This window comes from Fukomys damarensis, unplaced genomic scaffold (genome assembly GCF_012274545.1).
Source record: "Fukomys damarensis isolate Sample0158 unplaced genomic scaffold, DMR_v1.0_HiC HiC_scaffold_5, whole genome shotgun sequence".
Taxonomy (NCBI): domain Eukaryota; kingdom Metazoa; phylum Chordata; class Mammalia; order Rodentia; family Bathyergidae; genus Fukomys; species Fukomys damarensis.
Genome location: NW_022900917.1, coordinates 3,465,433 through 3,478,235, shown reverse-complemented (window position 1 = coordinate 3,478,235; position 12,803 = coordinate 3,465,433). Strand labels below are relative to the sequence as shown.

The following is a 12,803-nucleotide window of genomic DNA, read 5'->3' as shown; positions in this document are numbered from 1 at the left end:
AACCACATTGGTTGTGTGAAACCTCAGATTAGAAGAAATTGAGTATCTTCTGTTGTTCATATATTAGAAAAGTCTATTTTAAAAAATCTTTCTTGATTTGTTTCTGAAATTTTTTCTTGTATCACTTGATGATATTTTAAGAATATTAGCTCTCATAAAAATAGCATTTATTTTTGGGATCTCCTTATAAAAGTACAATCTATGAAAAGTACTGTAAAATATATGAAACCATTTTCAAATTATAAAGAATGAAATACAAGTTATGCACATTTCCTTCACCATCTATAACCATTGTTAACTTTGTATTATACTTTCTTCCTTTTCTTCTATGCATGTATAGCTTATGGATTTATAAAATTGATGTTGTACTTTTAAAAAATAATTTTGTATCTTGAGTTTTTTCAGTTGATTTTTTTCAACTTGGTAGGTGTCCTCTAGAAATGTTTCGATAGCTGCACTAATGTTCTCTCGTAAAAATGTAGCACAACTAAACATTTGAAGAATTGCAGTTGCTTACAGAGCTTTTTCTGTAACTCTTACCAACATGTCCGAGTATGTCAAAGGTACACATTTGTGCTTTGTTCTTTTCTAAAGCGTCAATTGAAATTTCCAAATTGCTTTTCACAAAGGTTGTAGCATTCACTGCTTCTGTCAGATGTGCTTGAGCTTTCGGTCTCAATGCACCACAGCCTTGGCAGTTGAATAGGGGACACACACACACATACGTTACTTCTTCATCATCATACTTTGAATTTGCTTGTGAGGCTGATTTTTAAAATTTTATAGTATGCTTATTGGTGTTTCAATCACCGATTTATTCCAATATTCTTTCCTGCCAACCTTTCTATTAGGTTTTAATTAATTTTTCTTTTATTGACTTATAAGAGACTTTTGGTATGTTAAAGTTTTACCTGTCACTGTTGCAATTTGTTTCCCATTTTGATGTTTGCTAATTTTGATTATTTAGAAATATTGCACTCAAATCATATCGTTGATGATTTTCATTATTCATTATTAGAAACTCTTTGTTCATGCCCAGATGAGTTAAACATTTAGCTGTGTACTTTGTCCATTTTATGTTCATTTCGGAATTTCTTTCGGTGTCTGACAGAATACACTGGAGTGATGTGCATCTGGCCAGATCCCTCGCACAGACCTTTTCCTTGCCTTCTTCTCAGTTTTCGTACCATTTGGAGAACAGTCATTTTTTTCTTTAAGAATAAAGAGGAGTCACAAAGGCAATTCAGGAGGGCAGCTAGATTGAAATTAATGCAGTCATTTTATACTATATCAAATGTAATTAGTTAGAAAATATAAATTAAAAATAGTTGCTATCCTGATCTACAAACAGAAAATGTGATTTAAAAATAATTAAAAAGGAATGAGGAGACCTGCAGGAAGGACCCTAAAGATTAACAAGTAGCATAAAAGAAAGTATGAACTCATTTCATGTTCCTAATTAGGAAGACTTGATACTATAAAGATGCATACCAGATAATCTCTTCAAATTAATAACATTCCAGTCATAATCCCAGTCACACCCTTGGTATAGCTTGTCTTCTAAGTTATTGTGAGGAGAAAAAAAATGCTGGTAAGAACAGCTAAGAACAGTGATGAAGAATTTACCTGACAGATATTGATATAGTGACAATAATTCAAAGTATAGGATTGATAAAAAATTCGACAGGTGGATCAGTATATTATTAATAAATAAATAACAAACATTAAAAGTATCACAATTCAAGGGAAAGGAGATAGATTATTCAACAACTGGACTGAAGAAAATGTATATGTAGTTGGAATAAATTAAGTTGTAGATGTATTTTATATTGTCAACTCATACCCCATCTGAAAATTGTATTCACCAAAAAGTAACTATCCAGGAGAACTGTAGATATGGTATTAATCAAGTTTAGCACAGAGTCTATCGAAAATTTATTTTCCCTATGCTGTGATACTTCCTTACGCATATTTAATAATCTTTAGTTTGGTCATTTTCCACATTTACCAGATTGTATCATAATTCTATAGTCAGAAAAGGGTAGTCTCTTATTTTTGATAGCTTAAATTATATTCCATATGATAGGTAGTTATACTAACCTTTGCTAAAGTAATATCTTTATTTTACTACATGAAAAATGAGAAAACAGGGCTGGGGATTTAGCTCAGTGGTATAGCACCTGCCTGCAAGCAGGAGGTCCTAAGTTCAATGCCTGGTACCAAAAAAAAAAAAAAAAAAAAAAAAAAAAAAAAAAAAAAAGTGAAAAACAAAACAAATGCATCAATACAATATTTGAAAGTTTTTCTGAAGCCTTGTATTTTGTTTAAGAATTTGCAATATCTATTTATAAACTATCACACATAAAAGAGCTATGTATGAATTAAATTAAAATCCTACATGATACTACTTAGCAAAACTAAAACATTTATTAAATATAGAAAGAATCTTATGTGTCACTCGCGTTTGAATTCTCTCCTCCCTTAAACTCTTAGTAGATGCTTTTGGAGATAGTCCTCTTTGTCATTTTCTAATAATCTGTTTCACACAGCACAGTTTCTGCTAACATTATTTCCTAAGGACAATCATACTTTCAGATTTGGAGCAAGAAATTCTAATAAAGTAATTTTTACCTGTTTAATATTTCTTCAATAGTAGAATTTAGTGAGGAGAAGTTGAACCTGTTGAGAGACTGGAATTATGGGAAAGAGAAAGAGCTGTCATATCTTTGTCTTTATTGCAGTGGCATTTTTAATTATGTGTTGAAAAAGTATTGATCTGATTTCAGAATATGTTACTTTAAAAATATCTAACATTGTGATTCATAATCATCTTGGTATTTAATGTTTGACATATCTTTCTGATAATTAAAGATGTTTCATTAATGGCTTTTAAACACTTTTTTCCTTGCATGTTTATATGTGGTGACATCGTTCTTGCGAGGACCAGCCAACTTTGGAAGATCATCATCCCTTTGTTTTATTATTCCTAGGCTGCATAACTCCAAAGCATGTGTTTTACTGCACAGATATCTTTCTCATTATCTTGACTTTTCTGTTCCTTTTTATTTTAATGCACTAACTTTCAAAACTGTGCAAGGCAAATTTAAATCAAGTAATTTAAATTTAAAACGTTAATCAGAACTGTTATGGGCAGTGACAGGCAGCATTATCATTGCACAAGAATTCCTTCAAGACCCTAGAAGGTCATAGCTTCTGCCACATGGCAAGATCTTTCCTGTTCTTTGAATAATAAAATTCTATTGGCAATCCATGGCAAGCATATAATTCATTCAACTTAAAATTCTGTTTTTCCTCTGTAGTCTTTTGGCTATTCTGTTTGTTCTTAGCTTCACTGGTTTATTGATGACATTGACTCTTATTCTTGTGTCACTTTGGATGGATTTCATTTATTCTTAATATGAAAGGATTTCACTCGAATTTGAAATCAGTGTTACTACACCCTCTATATTTTGATAAATGATGCTGATAATTGCAGTTTATGACGGCCATTATTTTTGTAGGAGTGACAGGAAGGTTTAATAGGAAAAGGGAGTATTGGTTTTGGAGTCTAATATCAAATCTTGAGGGTGTTATTTACTAATAACATGATCTTGTCCTACCTTTTAAACCACTCTAGGTGTATTTCCTTACCTATAAATCTGTAAATCAGAATAACAGCATTTTTATTGTTTGGTAATTGTAGGAATTGAATATTATTTGTCAAGTAGCAGGTATTCAGATCATTTTTAGATTCCTTATTTAATGTTCTGTATAGTTGAGATTTCTTCAGGACAACTCTCAAGTGTTTTGAATGAAAATATAATTGTGGCGACGTGGACTGTGGTCGTTTGCGTTGATTTCATCTTTTCCAAGATCTGCCCCACGTTGAACCTCCCGTTTCTAGGCGGAGAAGGATATTCTTGTTGAGATGTACTTTGAGATGTAATTCCATGTCTTATTAAATATTAAACTCCTGTTTACTCATGGTTCTGCCAGGTGTTTCTTCAGTGAATATTATTTGCAAAGTGTGGGATTGGATCCAGTGCAGAATGCAGAAATGAAGAAGACATTCTTTCTACCCTCAAAAAATTGAAAGTCTAAAATTCATAACCAGCAGTTCAAGGCAGTTTTACTGTGCAGTGGAAGAGAAGAGAGAGGAATCATTCATCTCTACTGATTTTGTGCACACTGTTAAAACTTGTATCGCTTATTTTCTAATTCAGTGTGATGCACTTGCTTTTCATCATGCTAATTGATTGCTTCAACATACTTTGTGTTGGCGCTGTGAGAGAGCTATGCCAGTAGCAGACGGGACATGTTTGTATCTTTCTACAATATCAGAATTTATTGCATAACAATAAATTCATGAGCTACATCAATTTTGTCAGCCTTATCAGGCTGAGTATTCAAGGTTCACTCAGTAGTCAGATGGGCCAGGCAGTCACAGGTTCTTTTATTATCATTGTAATTAGTAATATTTATAAATCCCTAAAATCATACATCACACAATAATATGTAGGTTACAGAATGGCTAAGAACAGTGGCTGCATGATTCTAAGGGGAGCCCCCAAAGATGGGCAGATTCCGCAGAGATGTGGAAGTCCCCACGGGTGGTCAGGCAGGGATGCTGGGAGGAGGCCAGGGCTTGCTGAGACCGCACAGCTGGCTCAGAGTGGGTGCTTCTGTCTGGCCACATCCAGCAGAGAAACGGAGCAGAGCCAAAGCCGGAGGACATGGCCTCGGGCCGAGTGCTGCTCTCACCAGCTGGTCTGACAGCTGTGGCACTGCTGCTCCCCAGGGCTGGGCACCCCTCCTTTTCTATGAGTCCAGTGAGGGGTTTGGTTGCATCATTTGTTGGTTAGCAGATCTGATAAGCACCTAGATAAGCACATAAGTTACATGTTACAGCTATCCATGTGTCACATGTCCCTGATTTAATAAGTCAGAAAATTATTAGCAAGATCAAGATTAATTTATGCCTTCTGATTGTGCCAGGTGTTGCTTTTGTGGGTAAGTTTGGTGTGTCCAACATCTCGTGGTTATCTGTGTGCAGATATAAATTAACAAGTCATTCTGCCTCTGTATTTGCACTCAAAATGGACCAAACTACGGCTTCATAAATGGAGATGCTCAGGGCACACACAGCCTGAAAACCACTGTGCTATACCGCATTCAGTCACCTAGTGTAGTACACAAGGCCCTGTGTGAGCTGCACGGCTGGGTTAGCAAAGCTTAAGCTGACCCCTTCTCTGTTCTTTTGTCTTGAGAGTTAAGGAACAGAGGAGGCTTAGGTTGGGGATGTTGTGGAATCCCTGAATTTGAATACTGGATATCCTCAAGGTTTAAAACCTTTTTTACATTCAAAAAATACTGTTGGAGCAAAGCTTACTGATCCCTTCTCTGTTCTTTTGTCTTGAGAGTTAAGGAACAGAGGAGGCTTAGGTTGGGGATGTTGTGGAATCCCTGAATTTGAATACTGGATATCCTCAAGGTTTAAAACCTTTTTTACATTCAAAAAATACTGTTGGCTTTGCAAAAAAAATTTTATTGACTTATTGAAAGTCTAGAGGAGGTTTCTCAGCCTTGGCACTGTTGGCATTTGGGACGGGATGACTTTTGTGGATTTCTCTTATGCACCCTGTGTTCAGCAGCATCTCTGGCCTCTGGCTTCCAGGTTTGACGACCTTAAATTTCCCCTTGGTGGCCAAGTATCCCAGGAGGCTGGGCTCCTCCTCAACACCCCACCTTCCATCCTTGAGCTAGTGTTTTCCTTCTGTTCTCGCTTTCAGAACTAATTGAAAGAGTCACAACCAATATTTAGAAAACAATTTTAAAAGGGCACATTAGAAGAATGTAGAAGAAATATCAGAGAAATGCACAGGGTAAGGATAATGGTTCTGTAAAACTTCTGGTTTTGAGTTTAGTTGTGTGTGCTTACTCTATAGCCGTGACGGCGAACCTTTTAGAGACCCAAGCCCAAACTGCTTGTGACGTCATTGCCTGCTGCTGCTACCCCATTCTGAGCATGCGCATGGCTCCATCCCAGACGTGCCTGTTACCCAGTGCTCAGCTGCCGGTGACTCCAGCGGACAGAGGAGGCTCTGCTGCGGCATGCATGCCTTAGGTGCGCACCACTGTGCTGTAGTCTCCATGTAATACACACAGTACTTTCCGTTGGTGTCTGGAGGGGATTATTTCCAGGACTACTAGATACCCAAGTCTGTAATCGTTCAATTTTTTATAATCTATACGTGTTCTCCTGTTTAAGCCGTATTTAGATGGTTTATCATATCTAGAACAATGTAATTAATTATTATACTGTATTATTTTTGAATGATCTCCCCCAACCCAGGATCGAACCCAGGACCTTGCCCTTGCCAGGCAGGCGCGACAGCATGAGCTACATCCCCAGCCCTATACTGTATTTTTTTGTACCAGGGATCAAACTGGGGACCTTGTTCTTGCAAGGCAGGCGGTGGCACCACTGAGCTAAATCCCCGGCCCCTCTTTACTGTATTCTTTAGAGTAATGTCAAGGAAAAATGCCTGTGCGTCCATTACAGAGGCAGTTTTTTCCTAATATTTTTGATCTTCAGTTGCTTGGATTGTTGATGTGGAGCCCGTGGAGGATGGCTAACTGTATTTCACACTGTGTGTAGTGGCCAAAAATGTTTTAAAGCTGTTCCCTGACTACAGTTTTATGGCCCACGTGTGCTAGTGTTTCTGCCTCCCTCACCATTCTATCTAGACACAGACACAGGTTTACACATGGTGTTTTCTGGCTAATGAATATAGTATGCGTGCTCACACTCGCGCGTGGGTGTGTGTGGTGCTGGGGAAGGGACCCATTTGAAGTACGCATGTAAACTAATGTTCTTACGGTATTTAACAGGACTGAGATATACAAGACTGAGAGGAAAAATGTGATAAATCAGAGAAGGGAAACAGCTAATTAAAAATGACTCACTTAAAGTTAATTTGTAAAGTTCATAGCCAGAAGGTGAATTTACAAGTGGGAATAAAGGAAAAATTTTAATTTCCTGATAAAGTGAAGCATTAAGTTTTCAGATGGTAATTCCTTCCCTTTGCAGAAATCTTTCTGATTAATTATGGATGAAATATATTAAGCATTTGCCTCCAGAAAAAAGACTGTTTTAAATGGAAAACTTAGTACTCAAGTTGGTAATTCTTACAGATTTTGGAGTGGGGGATTGATGATTGATTAACTAGTTGAATAAAGAATTAAAAGCTAAATCATAGAATAGTTGTTAAAATTAATTTATAATACAGGAAATATTTTTGATTTAAAATGAAGTTTGTTAAATTGCATTAGAATTCATAGAATATACCTAAATTTTGGAATTTACTTCAGTTTTAAAAATTTTATGGTGGTATTTGTTCAGTGGAAAGAAAAATATACAGCTCTGTGAAGAATATATTAATTGAAAATGATTCCTCAGAGCAAATGCCCAAATGGTATTAGAAATGCTTTGTAAGCCTATTTGAATTGCAGAAGCATTGAAATAAAAAAAAGCTGGATTTTACTCACATTCAGTGTTTCAAGAAATGTACAGTAGACTCATTCATTCACTCATTCATTTTTTATTTCATCCAATTAAAATATATTAAATGTCAATAACCTGTTAGCTTTACAGTGTGAAACATGAAATGAGGTAGCATTTTCTCTTGCGCTAGGGTTCTAGGTTTGAGCGACAGGAGTAAGTTTGGCTGTGTGGTAACAGGCTCATCCAAGAAAATTGTCCCTGGGATGGTGTCCTTTTGTTCGCCTGTCGTAGGAAGTGTTGTAAGGCGTCTAGTGCTAGCTTGCAACAGGAAAGCCTCGCTTATAGTTTGGTCATTCATTATGTGCACTGCAATTTTGTTGCATGGGAGAGACTATCCGTTTTTCAGGGAGATCCAGTGGAGAGAATGACCCGAGAATACACACTTTAGACACAGGGTGGTAGGCATGGCTTGTGGGCCCAGTTCAGTCCACCACCACCTGCTTCTGTGATCTCTTGCTTTTGAGTTAAGAATGTATATATGGGTTGAGAAACACCTAAAAATATTTCATCATATGAAAATTATATAAAATTTATAGTGTTTATAAACAGATTTATAAAACAGCCACACCATACACTTGTGTGACTTGTTACTTTTGTGCTGTCATAGAGCTGCATTGTTGAGGCTCACCATATGTGGCCCTTTTTTCCCTGGTAGTGCTGCTCAGCACACTGCACAGGGACAGCGACACTTTGAGGGCCATGAACGCTGTTGTACTGGGACATTTTTTCTGATTGGCACATATGCATTATGTCAAAAGGTTAGGAAAGTGGATTGAATGTTATGCTTTCAGGACTGCGGAGTGTGAATCGCTATATTAAATGTGATGGCAAAGTTACGTGTTTATTGTTCAGTAAAACTGTACACACAGTTTTAAAGTACCTATTCGTATTAACAACCCCAGAAAACCAAAGGCCAGGAAAATTTAAAATGTAAAAGGGATATGTTATTAAAGCAGAATTCCTGTATAAGAAAGTCATTTACCAGTGGTGAGAGAAAAGACTGTTGGTCTTCTAGTGAAAACAATTGCCTGAAGATTGGAGGATGTTGTTCAGTTTAAAAACGAGGACAATGATTGCAAGTCAGTTTTCCTAGCTCTTGATAAGTCCGTAGATATTACCACCATGCTTGGTGTTTGAAGAACTATTTCTGAATTTGAAGTAACTGCAGAATAATCCCTGAAAAACATCAGCATGGAATAGCCAGAGGTTATTCTGTTTTTAAGGAAGTAGAGTGGTTGCTGGAGATTTAGCTCAGTGGCACCGCACCTGCCTTGCAAGTGTAAGGTTGTTCAGTCCCTCGTACCGAGAGAGAGAGAGAGAGAGAGAGAGAGAGAGAGAGAGAGAGACTAATTCTGTTTATTTGAGAGTAGAGTTTACTGAAATGTGTTATACTTAAATGTGGAGCAGAAGAAGATTTTTCTGGGAAAATATCCAGAACATTTGAAAATGTTGGGTATTAAAAACCTATTATTATTCATTGTGTTTTTCACTAGCAGGAACTTAGGAAATATTTGAATCTTTCATGTTTTATTGAGCTAACAGTGTCGATGGTGAACTTTGTTTGCTTTTCTGAACTTAATTTTTAGCAGTTCTGTAAATTTATCACAAGTAGAAATTGAAATTCTTGACTTTCCCTCTATAGCAGATTTTCTGATAGAATTTTACTGCTTTGTTCACTGAATTTTTTTGAGTAAGACCCAACATCAGCCACTATTACTAAACAATGAATGACTTAGCTTCTATTGCAGATTTGATGATTTTTCTCAATGAGTCAATCAGAAATCATAAGACAAAAAGCAGTGATTATAAAAGAAATTGTCGTAGTAAATAATTTTAATAACTAATGTTCAAAATAACAAAAAGTGTTACTCTGCTTTATATATGTCTCTTGGTGTTAAAAGTTAAAAAAACAATATTCCATTTCTAACATGTTTGCAGTAGAAAATTTTTCTCAGGCAAACTACAGTACCAGCATTTATTGGACCTCAATGCAATATTAAAAAACTTTACTACTCCTGAATCCGTTCACCTGTGCAATGGAGGACCTTCAAGTAGAAACAAGTGATCTGCAACGTAATACTTGATAAAATGCAAATATTAAGAAGAATCTAGTAAACAATCTGGAAAGGTCTTACAGAACATGAGTATGCTCAATTAGGAACATATGCATATCAGTTTTTAGCAGTATGTGAAGGAATAAAAAATGTGCCGTATTACAAATCAGCATTAAAGAATGAATATTTGCCATCAATTTTTGTGATAGGAAATGAACTTTGAACTCCAGTTAAGTGAAATGTTATAGCAAAAAATGCATAGGCTTATGTTCTCAAAAATTATTTGGGCTGAGACTTTTGAGAACATGAGCCTATCCATTATTGTCTGGTTTATGATTTTTGAGAACATAAGCCTATGAATTTTTTTGCTGTTGTTCTTTAAGACTTCCACATTGCCTTTGCTGCTGCTCTTTGCCCACCACAACTAAAGGATTTACTGTTCTGGCCTTTAGAGAAGTCTGCTGCCCCAGGTTTACTGTGCAGCTCTCCTTGTTCCTTGTTCATTTTAGACAGTTGTCTTGACATCATTTAATGATACTTCGTGAAAGTTTACCAAATCATCACATTGTTTAACCTTTAAAAATACTTAAACCATTATAATTCACTTGGCTTTTTTCTGCTGGAAATTTTCTTCAGAGTTTAAATTATAATGCTTCAGTTTTTAAGCAATACAATTTATTTCATGAAACAAAATTACACGTACTCTGTCAATCATAGGATTCTGTTTTAAGCAGGTTTGCTCTCAGTGATGCTCATTTACTGGCTGTTTGACCCTAGTCACTGTCTTAATCTCTGTGTACCTGCTTTTCCCCTGTGTAGAGTGAGAAGCTTTATGATGACCTGGTAATGAGATGAGACACCATGCATGCTGCCTGCTTGGTGCTAAACTCTCATGCAGTCAAAAGGTTGTCATTATTGAAATAAATGATGTTCTATGAGAGTAGAGGCTTCACTTTTGTTGTTTTTGCTGATGTATCTTCACCACATAAAACCCTTCCTAGCACAGACTGCTCAATAAATATTTAAATGAGCAAAAAAAAATGTTTTCAAAAGCATTTTGACTCATCCTTTCTGGAGCCTATAGCATAAAGATTCTTATCACGGTTGGTAGTATCTAATTATCTAATTGTCAGTCAAAGATCTGAGCACAAGCTATGCTCAAATATCTTGCATTTTTAAGCCTCCATTCTCCCAGTTAATCTGTGTATGCGATATAGGAAAGTGCTTTGGATTTCCTTTGTACAGTACTCTTTGCGTCTCCCTTGCACATGTTAGAATTTCTTGGTCAGCCTACTTGGAAAGTTTGTCTGGCATTTGTGGGAGTCTGGTCTGCCACTTACTCTGTTGGACTGCAGTCTTAGGCTAGCAAAACTTCTGACTTTCTGTATTTCTTGCTGAATTTTCCTCATTCATCTGACAAAGTCATTATTTTTCACTTCTACCCCAAATCAAATTTATATTTTCTGATGGCAAAGCTGCTGCTGGTTTTCCCAAGCACCTTCATATCCCTCATATTAGTCTTCAGTGACTTTTTCCATGTGTGTGTGTGTGAGAAAGTTACTAGCTGACACTTCATGCTACTACACAGAAGTCCCTCCTTTCTCGTGATTTTGTGAGTCTGCAATTCAGGCAGGGTTTAAATGGTTGGTTTTTGTTTTTTTTGGTCATATCATGTTACTGAGTTTTAATTGAGGAATCTACCTGATAGTCTGTACCAAGTGGTGGTTGAAGATGCTTTCTCTTGTGTATCTGGCATCTTGACAGAGCTGGTTGGGAAACTGTGGCTGGAATTCTGACTGATGCACCTGTATTTGGCCACTCCAACATAGCAGTTTTTAGTAAGACTTTTTGTATATGGTCCAAAGCTCACAGTGAGAGACTTACTTCCACCTAGCTTTAAAGTCACATAGCATCATTCCCACCACATTCTGTTGGTTACAAACAAGTTGACGCATACAGAGCGAGGGGTCTGCCGAGTAGTGTGAGTAGTGAGAGTCACGGTTCACTCAGGGACTCTGAAGTCCATCAAGTGTAGCAGCCACGGGGCTTTAATGTGCAATACATATCTTCACTTACTTTTTGTTGTTCACTTGCATAGTTTTTTTTTTTTTCTAAAACTACCTTGTTTTCCCAAAATTCACATTTTCCCTCTGTAGGCCTCTGACCAGTTACTGTGCTATTTGTGCCTGTCCATGTTCATACATATTCTTCTTACCTTGCAGCACTTCTGTTTTATACATTAGAGGACCAGGTGTACCATATGATGTCTTGCCCAGTTTTCATCACTGTTGTCCGGGTAGGACTGTGCTGCAATGTCAGCACGCTTTTGGCTTGTACCCAATCACTGAGCTAATCCATCTGTGAATCAGGCTTGCCCCTGCATTCCTTTCCCAGAAAGTCATAAGTGACCCCCTGAGTGGTTATACGTATGAGTCAAAAGGAAATCATAGTACAACAGTAGTTGATGCTGTAGAATTGTGGGCTACCTCAACATGCAGTTTACTTGTGTCCTCTGCCCCTGCTGTTGCTCAAACGTGAGTGCACAACTTCCACCTTATAAAGGGCTATCATTTACCTTACCTAACCTTTCAGTTTGCTGAGTCTGTGGAGCCCTAGTTTATGATGAACTCCTGTGGCTGTTTGGTCAGCGATATTTATAATTAGAATGAAGAGCATACCAGGAATAGTTGTTAATATATAATTCTCATGGCAGACTGCAATAGTTTGATCTAGAAACCTAAGAATGTATATTGTGATTTCCCTATTTAGGTTTACCATAAGTTTTACATGATTTCTTTTCCAACTATAGATATTTTTAATATTATAGCATGCTTTACATGTGGTCCAAGTAACAGAGCTTGCTGTGTTCTAGACCTCCTTCCTGCTTTGGGTTGCCTTCTGTAATTTTTAATGATTGGATCCTAATGTGGAATGTGCTGCCTTCAGATTCCAAAAAGATGGTCTACTAAACATGTTTTTCATTCTCATCGGTTTGAGTCAAGATGTAATCATTTGTTTGGTCTTGGAAGGAATGATCTGGTCATGCCTGTGACCCTTGTGTTCTTAAAAATTTCTGTGGTGTCATAGGCCCGTGAGTTATGCATTAACCATCCATCCTTTAGAAAACTTGCGCCTGAACAAGGCTTTGCGTATAATTGCTACTTCTTTCTCGCTGATATAGTAAA

At 36.8% G+C, this 12,803-nt stretch overlaps 1 protein-coding gene across 1 annotated transcript in view; it reads left to right on the top strand.

Annotated features, from left to right (window-relative positions):
* Rims2 (regulating synaptic membrane exocytosis 2) overlaps positions 1 to 12,803 on the top strand; it is a 408,447-nt gene that overhangs the window by 141,092 nt on the left and 254,552 nt on the right. The gene's annotated exons all lie outside the window — the stretch shown is intronic.